The sequence below is a fragment of the Saccostrea echinata genome, unplaced genomic scaffold (genome assembly GCF_033153115.1).
Source record: "Saccostrea echinata isolate AGI-Se365-2 ecotype Australia unplaced genomic scaffold, CSIRO_AGI_Sech_v1 ptg000012l, whole genome shotgun sequence".
Taxonomy (NCBI): Eukaryota; Metazoa; Mollusca; class Bivalvia; order Ostreida; family Ostreidae; genus Saccostrea; species Saccostrea echinata.
The window spans coordinates 14,124,207-14,133,495 of record NW_026889761.1 but is presented as its reverse complement, the minus strand read 5'-3'; the positions used below and the strand labels follow the sequence as shown (position 1 = coordinate 14,133,495).

General features: G+C 33.7%; 1 long non-coding RNA gene across 1 annotated transcript; it reads left to right on the top strand.

Annotated features, from left to right (window-relative positions):
- Window positions 1-4,076: 4,076 nt before the first annotated feature.
- LOC133185984 (uncharacterized) lies at window positions 4,077-7,354 on the top strand. The gene is made up of 4 exons (XR_009720987.1): window positions 4,077-4,182; window positions 6,731-6,823; window positions 7,035-7,064; window positions 7,176-7,354. It is a non-coding gene; the product is annotated as an uncharacterized LOC133185984 (long non-coding RNA).
- The last annotated feature ends 1,935 nt before the right edge of the window (window positions 7,355-9,289 follow it).

Sequence of the window (9,289 nt, the reverse complement as noted above, 5' to 3'; positions counted from 1 at the left end):
TTAAATATGACTAAAACTGATGAATTGGTAGTACCTTAAAAAAAAAAAAGTTAACAGACACACAAACAAACGAAAGCCGAAATCCTACTAATGCCTAAGCTTTTTTTAACTGCATGATCTATGAAAACTTACTGGTGGCATACATGGTAGAAGTAACTTATTATAACCAGGGGCATTAATTTGCATTACTGTAATTTTGCTTTCTCTTCTGTCTTTTTCTAAACGTTATTTTTTTCTACATATTGCATTTTCGCTGAGTTTCTCCATTGTTTATTCCTCCACGTGTCCGTGCTAAAAATAGCGCCACGCGAAGTTTCATAAAAACGGGAGGTAACTTTAAAACTAAGACGACGATTGGCACTTACGTACGGTACATTTTATCAGAAAGAAAATGAAGTTATAGGTACCTACTGCTCGTTATGATCTGTTACCATATAGTGAACACGATGGAATTTCCCGAAATTACATGTTTGTATAGTTACAGGATAGTGGGCTGACTAATTAATTCTCAAGATATTGATCTTTAGCTGATTGACCCTCCATTGTCACGCTTCACAGCATAGTCGCCGATCAGCGACTGTGTTTGTTTAGCACAGTCCGCTTTCCTTCGAGGCATGCGAGATGCATATCAGTCGTAGTATAAACACAATTAACTACTCAAGTCATTAAAAAGTAGGTGTAAATACTAAAATGCAATAAAAAATTAACCAGGGCGGCCGTCGATTTTAACCATGGCGCAGCTCGTTTAACCATGGCGCACATAAATTTAACCATGGCGGGCCGCCATGGTAAAACCCCTTGTGGAGAACCCTGAGATTCCTTATTATAAGCGAAGAATTAATTATTGTGTAATTTTGCGAAAGCACCTCTTGTCAAATAAAATGTCTCGCTTTAATTTTTATGATTGCCTAAATCTGTATAAAATCTCTTGATCAATCGTCCATTCGCAAAATATTGTTCTCGCGATTTGACGTCAAAGAGCCATTTCGCTATATTTAAAAGAACTGGTACTCGCAAAAAAAAAAAGAGGAATCTACAGTAAGAGAAAAAAATAGTATAATAATCAATCCTATCATTAAATCAGATAGAATAGTGATAAACATATACATGTATATCCTTTGTAAGAACCCGATCATACACGTTACAATTGTTAACCAGAAGTCTCTGATGAGACTGTAGCTCTACTGGTCTGTACGTATAACAAAGGAAAAGTAGCACTTAGATTTGAAACTTTGCAACAAGAAACAATAAATAGAATTATGTATCTTAATGTAGTCTACTTCTGTGCCAAATTAAATTGAAATCAAACGAAAACTGTAGGAGGAGTAGCATTTTGAAAGTATTTCACAGAAATTTCTATTTTTAGTAATCATGACAACACCATTCACTGAAATCAAAAACCGAAAAACATATTATGTATCTTAGTGTATTCTTATTGTGTGCCAAATTAGACTGTAATCAGACCAAAACTGTAGGAGGAGTAACGTTTTAAAGGAATTTCACAAAAATTTATATTTTTAGTAACCATGGCAACACCGTTCATCGAAATCAAAAACCGATGCACTAAATTATGTATCTTAGTGTAGTCTACTTGTGTGCCAAGTTATATTGAAATCAGACCAAAACTGTAGGAGGAGTAGCGTTTTAAAGGAATTTCACAGAAATTTCTATTTTTAGTAACCATGGCAACACCGTTCATCGAAATCAAAAACCGATGCACTGAATTATGCATCTTAGTGTAGTCTACTTGTGTGCCAAGTTATATTGAAATCAGACCAAAACTGTAGGAGGAGTAGCGTTTTGAAAAATTGTTTACAGACACACAGACAGACAGTCAGACGGACGGACGACGGACACCTTACTATCGCATAAGCTCTTCTGGTCTCTGACCAGTAGAGCTAAAAATTAAGACAGTTAAAAGATGCTGAAAGCAGAAAAGGTGTTCCTACTGAAATGGTGATGAGAAGTTCTCATTTCAAAGCTGGGCTTTACATCTACCACTCCTGTCTAATTTCATCAAAACTTTGTTCTTAGGTAATTTTTAGAAAAAGTCGTTAGATTAAAATGTTAGTATTCATCCAGCATTATTTATTTATTGTATTATATTAAGAAATGCAATAATGTTAAAAAATAGTAAAGATATTATGAATGAAATTGGCAGTGAAGCAATTTAGAGATACGGCCTTTTTCATTCAGAAATGTTGAACTCTATAGAAATTTTTATTGATATTAAATTCTTTACAGGACATCCCAATGCTGTTATGTGAATGAATGGTAGAAATTTCAAGGTCAGGTCTTGAATAAAGGGAATAAAAGAACAAAAATTAAAAAAGAAGAAGCTGTTAATATCTCATTTTTCTTGTCAAAACACTAACATCACTTATACTGTATTGACTATAAATGTCAGTTATATCAGGCTAATCCTTGATATGAACTGTTTGATATTGAAATGTCCCTGCCGAGAAAGGATGTGGGGTGGATGTAGTTTGTCCTTATAAATACCCCGGGTCTGTTCCATTCCTCACAAGAAATTTTTCCATACACCAATCGTTACAAAAAGATTAAGGTAAGAAAAATATTTTCTAAATTTTTCTGTCGAATTAAGGACAGATGATGCAAAAAAAAAAAAAAAAAAAAAAATGGATGCCTGGATTGGTATACATTCTTTGGAATTGTAAACTTTCTATGATGTTCAAAATTCTACCTTTCTGCAATAACACTTATGAATCTATAAAAATTTGCATCATTGTTTAGGACATTATTGTGAAATTTTGCATTAAAAATTAAAATTCATGCGGTTAAACGTATTCATGTTATAAACATGAGTAAAGTTCTTATTTTCCTGGTTTTTGAACAAAAAGTATCATATCACTGATGCTTGCTTTAAAGGATATAGCTTATATCTGATCGAATTCTTTTGCAGTAGTAAACTTTTGTCACTTTTGAAATAGGTATAAGAACTGTTTGGCTTTGCAATAAAAGATTTTTTCAATTAAATAAATGTTTATTTCTATCGTTCTTGTAAATGTGTGTTGGTCTTCTGAATTTTTGGTGATTGCCAATGAAATACATGGAGATAACGAACAGTATTCATTCAAGTCCATTTAAACAATGCAAATTAGGAGCAGAGCAAACACGGACCTCTAAAAACATCAGAGGTCCGATCAGGTGCCATGGAGGAGTGAGCAACCCTTGCCGACCGGTCATATCAGCCGAGTGCTCTTGTCATGATCGGAAAGTAAAGGGAAAATCCGTAAAATCCAAAAGAGCATTCATATATGAAACAGGCACTAGTACTTAAAATCCTATTGAATGAAAAAGGAAAGATAGCCAACGGTGATCGATCTCAAAAAATCTACAAACAGTACAAATCTGTGAACAGGGCATGTAATTCAGAAGGGTATAACACAACGGACTTAAATGCCTATTTATTTTAATTATTTCAAATTTTAGTACATTTAGACATATTAACGATTGTATCCGCATTAACTTATCTCCTTCGTGTGTGTCAAGAAGACAGCAAATATCTGATCTCTACGACTGAATAAACCTTACAACTTTTAAACACAGAATTTGCAAGAAGATAAAAAATTATTTACAAAGAACCGATAAATATCAAGGCTTGGCTGATTATTCTATGTCAAATAGATAAGAGATGGACATATCAATGTCTGTAAGTTATATGAACAATTGAATAATATAAAAAATAATATGGGAGAGATTTGTATCTTGGGGTGCACTTTGTATTTTATGTGAATAAATGAACGAGGAAATATATTACAAAGAAATTTAAATATATTATAGAGTGGGCCTTTTCACACACACAAAAAAAAATCTTACGACTTTTGAGCTTGATTTGTGTTTGTTATCTTCATATTTCAAAAAAGGAAATTCCAGCGTTGTTATTTTTTTACTCTAGTCATAAGATTTCTAGTAAAAATAGCCTAAGTATAGGATTGACAAGAACTTAAAATAAAGCTTTAATAAAAAAATTAAAAGGGTTTGGTTGCTACATGTGTGTGTTTTAGAAAAGAAATCATTGTTTATTTGTTCCTTCAACATATCTTCCTAGATTTTCGTGATGACTACTAATATCGCTATTGTACTCTCCTTATGCATGGTTTTGTCTGTGGCATGTCAGCAGATTGTACAGCGTGGAACAGCCTTGCCGCAACATACGAGGTAAATGATAATGAAATAATACAGCTCACTCATAATTGTCTTTTCTACAAAAAAGGAAGGAAAACCTAGCAAACAAACAACAAAAAGAAAACAAAAGAAAAAATAAAGAAAAGAAATAAGATAACAAACACATAAAAACAACAAACACACACTTGTAAACAAACAAATGAAGCAGAACAAACACACACAAAAAAAACATCAAACGCACACGTGTAAACAATCAAATGAAGCAGAACAAACACATAAAAACAATAAACGCACACGTGTAAACAAACAGATGAAGCAAAACAAGCAAAAAAAAAAAACAAACATAATCGTGCAAACAAACAAACGAAGCAGAATTAACAAACACATAAAAACAACAAACGCACACGTGCAAACAAACAAACGAAGCAGAACAAAAAAAATTCTCTTCCTTTCACTCGTTAGGGTTTTCTTATCACCAAACCAATATCTCATTTTCTTACACTCTGTGTAAGGTTTTCTTGTCAGCAGATCATTTATCTCAAAGATTTGGTAGTTGTTAAAGGCATTTTTACTCAAAATTCTAAACGTACATGTAATTTATCAAATTCGTGCTTTATGAATATAACAATAATTAACTTTTTAGCTCACCTGAGCCGAAGGCTCAAGTGAGCTTTTCTGATCACATTTTGTCTGTAGTCCGTCTGTCCGTCTGTCTGTCCGTCTGTAAACTTTTCACATTTTCGACTTCTTCTCCAGAACCACTGGGCCAATTTCAACCAAACTTGCCACAAAGTATCCTTGGGTAAAGGGGATTCAAGTTTGTTAAAATGAAGGGCCACACCTTCTTCCAAGGGAAGATAATTAAGAATTCGTGAAAAATTAATGGCATCATTAAAAAATCTTCTTCTCAAGAACCACTGTGCTTGAAAACATGAAACTTATGTGGAAGCATCCTCAGGTAGTGTAGATTCAAGTTTGTTCAAATCATGACCCTCGGGGGTCGGGTGGGGCCACAATGGGCGATCAAAGTTTTACATAGGAAATATATAGGAAAAATCTTTAAAAATCTTCTTCTCAAGAACAGCAAAGCCATGATTGGTCATATTTATATGGAAGCATCCTCAGATGATGTAGATTCAAATTTATTCAATTCATGACACCCCCCCCCCCCCAAACCACTTTTATATTTAAACTTTTCAACCTTTCAAGACTGACGGGTGGGGCCACAATGGGCGATCAAAGTTTTACATAGGAATATACAGGATAAATCTTTAAAAATCTTCTTCTCAAGAACAGCAAAGCCATGATTGGTCAAATTTATATGGAAGCATCTGCAGGTGGTGTAGATTCAAATTTGTTCCAATTATGCCCCCCGGGGGTCGGGTGGCCCACAATGGGCGATCAAAGTTTTACATAGGAAATATATAGGAAAAATCTTTAAAAATCTTCTTCTCAAGAACAGCAAAGCCATGATTGGTCATATTTATATGGAAGCATCCTCAGATGATGTAGATTCAAATTTATTCAATTCATGACACCCCCCCCCCCCCACCAAACCACTTTTATATTTAAACTTTTCAACCTTTCAAGACTGACGGGTGGGGCCACAATGGGCGATCAAAGTTTAACATAGGAATATATAGGAAAAATCTTTAAAAATCTTCTTCTCAAGAACAGCAAAGCCATGATTGGTCATATTTATATGGTAGCATCCTCAGATAGTGTAGATTCAATTTTGTTCAAATCATGACCCCCGGGGGTCGGGTGGGGCCACAATGGGCGATCAAAGTTTTACATAGGAATATATAGGAAAAATCTTTAAAAATCTTCTTCTCAAGAACAGCAAAGCCATGATTGGTCAAATTTATATGGAAGCATCTGCAGGTGGTGTAGATTCAAATTTGTTCCAATTATGCCCCCCGGGGGTCGGGTGGGCCACAATGGGCGATCAAAGTTTAACATAGGAATATATAGGAAAAATCTTTAAAAATCTTCTTCTCAAGAACAGCAAAGCCATGATTGGTCATATTTACATGGAAGCATCCTCAGGTAGTGTAGATTCAATTTTGTTCAAATCATGACCCTCGGGGGTCGGGTGGGGCCACAATGGGCGATCAAATCTTTACATAGGAACACATAGTAAAAATCTTTAAAAAATCTTCTTCTCAAGAACAGCAAAGCCATGATTGGTCATATTTATATGGAAGCATTCTTAGATAGTGTACATTCAAGTTTGTTCAAAACATGACCCCTTTGGGTCGGGTGGGGCCACAATGGGTGATCAAAGTTTTACATAGGAATACATATGTTAAATCTTTAAAAATCTTCTACTCAAGAACAGCAAAGCCATGATTGGTCATATTTAAATGGAAGCATCCTCAGATAATGTAGATTCAAATTTGTTCAATTCATGACCCCCCCCCCCCCCCAACCACTTTTATATTTAAACTTTTCAACCTTTCAAGACTGAAGTGATCTCTGCTTTTTCCTAGCCATAGTGCTCAGGTGAGCGATGTGGCCCCTGGGCCTCTTGTTCAAGCATACTAAATATGGTTGGTACAGCGATTTCTTGTGGTTTCAGGATTCGGCGAAGTATCCCAGGCGTAGGTACATTTAACAAAGTCCTTACTGAGAGTCGTATGCCAATTGCGCATGGACTCAATATAACACTACAGTACGTAATTTTTCATTTTCACTTAAAAAAATTAATTGTGAGACGTATTTGTGGATACATATATGAGTAAATATGCATTACAGACTTGTTAGCCAACTTTCATCAAAATTGGCCATTCTTTAAAAATTGCTTTATTGAAATATTGTTTCCTATTTAGTAAAGAGTTTAGTTTTTTTTAACTCAGTCTGAAAAAAAATTAATTCTATTACAGTGGACGATGAAAACACCAAATATTTTAAATGTAAGTGCATGTACTTATGACTTTTTCATAACTAGATATTTATTTTCATTTTCAATAAAATAATTCAATATATTAACAATTATAAACACAAGGTTTTTTCTTTATTTTCAGAACGGTTTCTGTTGATAACGTTGAAGGACATCTACCCTGGGTTTTTTTCTCTGATATGTGTTGTGATTTTTGACAATCTTTGTTCCGTTTTTGAAATTTGGAAATTTAATTAAACCTCCTGGGAAAGACGAGCTGTGTATGAAAATGAAGGAAATTGCATTAAAAATTATATAGCTACATATGTGTGTTTTTCTTTTCACAGTACTGTATTTTATGACAGCAAAAATCATATTATCTTCATATTATTATAAAGTGGACATGTTGCATGGTAATTTCGTTGACCATGTAGTCGCCTTAACGCAGTCCGATCCTCAGGTTCTGAAAATCAGCTTTTAAGTAATTGAAAATGCTCACAAAAATGTCTTTGATTTCACAGAGTAACGTGAATTTACCCATGGTATTTCTTCAAAGTTCATCATTATAGTTAATCATATTATATAGGGGAAAATTATCAAATCTCAAATACATTTTCAGGAAATGTGAATAAAAACACCCGCTTATAATTGAAAATTGATCAACACATATATTTTAGGATAAAAAAAATATAGGTATCCAGGCATTTGGAGAAAATTGCATCTTATTTATGTTTATACAGTATTTTACTTCTTCTGTTTCGTTCAATTTTTATGGAATACATAGTGTAGAAAGCTTGTGCTGTCATTGCTAGATATCACATATCACATCTAATTTCATATCCTTCTAATAAGCATTGATATCTAATGCTAGATTAAAGGAAATTCGATTTCTCCAAAAATGAATTTATTATTTTTTTTCTTTTATGAGGTACAAATGTCAACTTTTTAAAAGACCGTTTCTAAGACATCAAAGAACCTTGAATCATATTGAGATGCATAAAATGAAAATTGTTGCACGAACAGATCTCAATTTCAAGCTTCATTTTGAGACTTTTTAAATAAAATAATAAATTTGAGAGTTGTCCTTCCTGGCTGAGGATCGGATATCCTTAAATGAAATATAATGTAATACCACTTATGTCACCAAAACAGATGTGCATAGGCCTTGGTCATCCAAGTATGATGTAACTCATCTTAACGTACTTACTAAACAATTCTAGCTTTTCATGTTGGTTTTTTTTTTTTTTGGGGGGGGGGGGTTAGAGAGGGTACTTAATAAAACCTCTAGATGCCCCCCAAACAAAATCAGTTTTTCTTCCAGTGGCTTCTTGTCAATTGTGGCCCAATTATATTCATGTGTAATTTTTTATCTAGAATGTCTTCTGGATTTTGTAAAGGTATTAATATCATTACAAAATAAACCCATTTAACTATCATCATATCTTTATCAAATTCTGAAAATAGGAAGTGACACGTCAACAGTAATATTCACACACTTAATGATAAATTTTATCACATTCTACTGTTAGTATATTCTTATTTCAAACAAGAGAAAAAGTTCTCTCGCATGGTTTCACAAAGTCAAGTCTTGATGGACAAAATAGAATCAAAGGGCTGAATAGGATCTCGTTAGCAATCGTTCCGGTAACAACGATGAAATTTGTGAATGGCACGGTTCTTACACATTTTAGCCCCTTTGAAACTTCTCCCTATTTGACAATTCCGGATTTTATTGTTATTATAATGGAGGCGCGCGCAGTTATTTTGACAGTCTCTTAAAGCTTGTCCTGAGAGGCGTGGTCCGGATCTTCCACAGGCATTGGACGTTAACAACAAGTGTAAAGGACGAGGGCAATCAACAGAGTTCTGGAATCTGAGTATGAACACATCTGAAACAAAGTGATTTTCTTTTACATCACTCAAAACGTATTTGTCAAAAAATGGATTTGATTGCAAATACTGTATCCTTAAGTGTAAATAAATGAATCCTTAAATGTGAAAGTAAAAAATTCGAATTGATGAAATTAAAGTCGGATGGCATTCAGGATTTTTTATTTTTTTTTTACCAGGAGAGGGGGTCTATAGTCAGTAAAACATCTAAATATGAACTAGATGTGGCAGACTCCACAGCAAAAAAATACTATACTAAACTGTAGTTAACTACAGTATACTGTAGATAACTAATAATAACTATAATGATAACTTTGACACTTTGATTTACTATAATAGGGATTACTTTGAAAACACCATTGCAGTTAT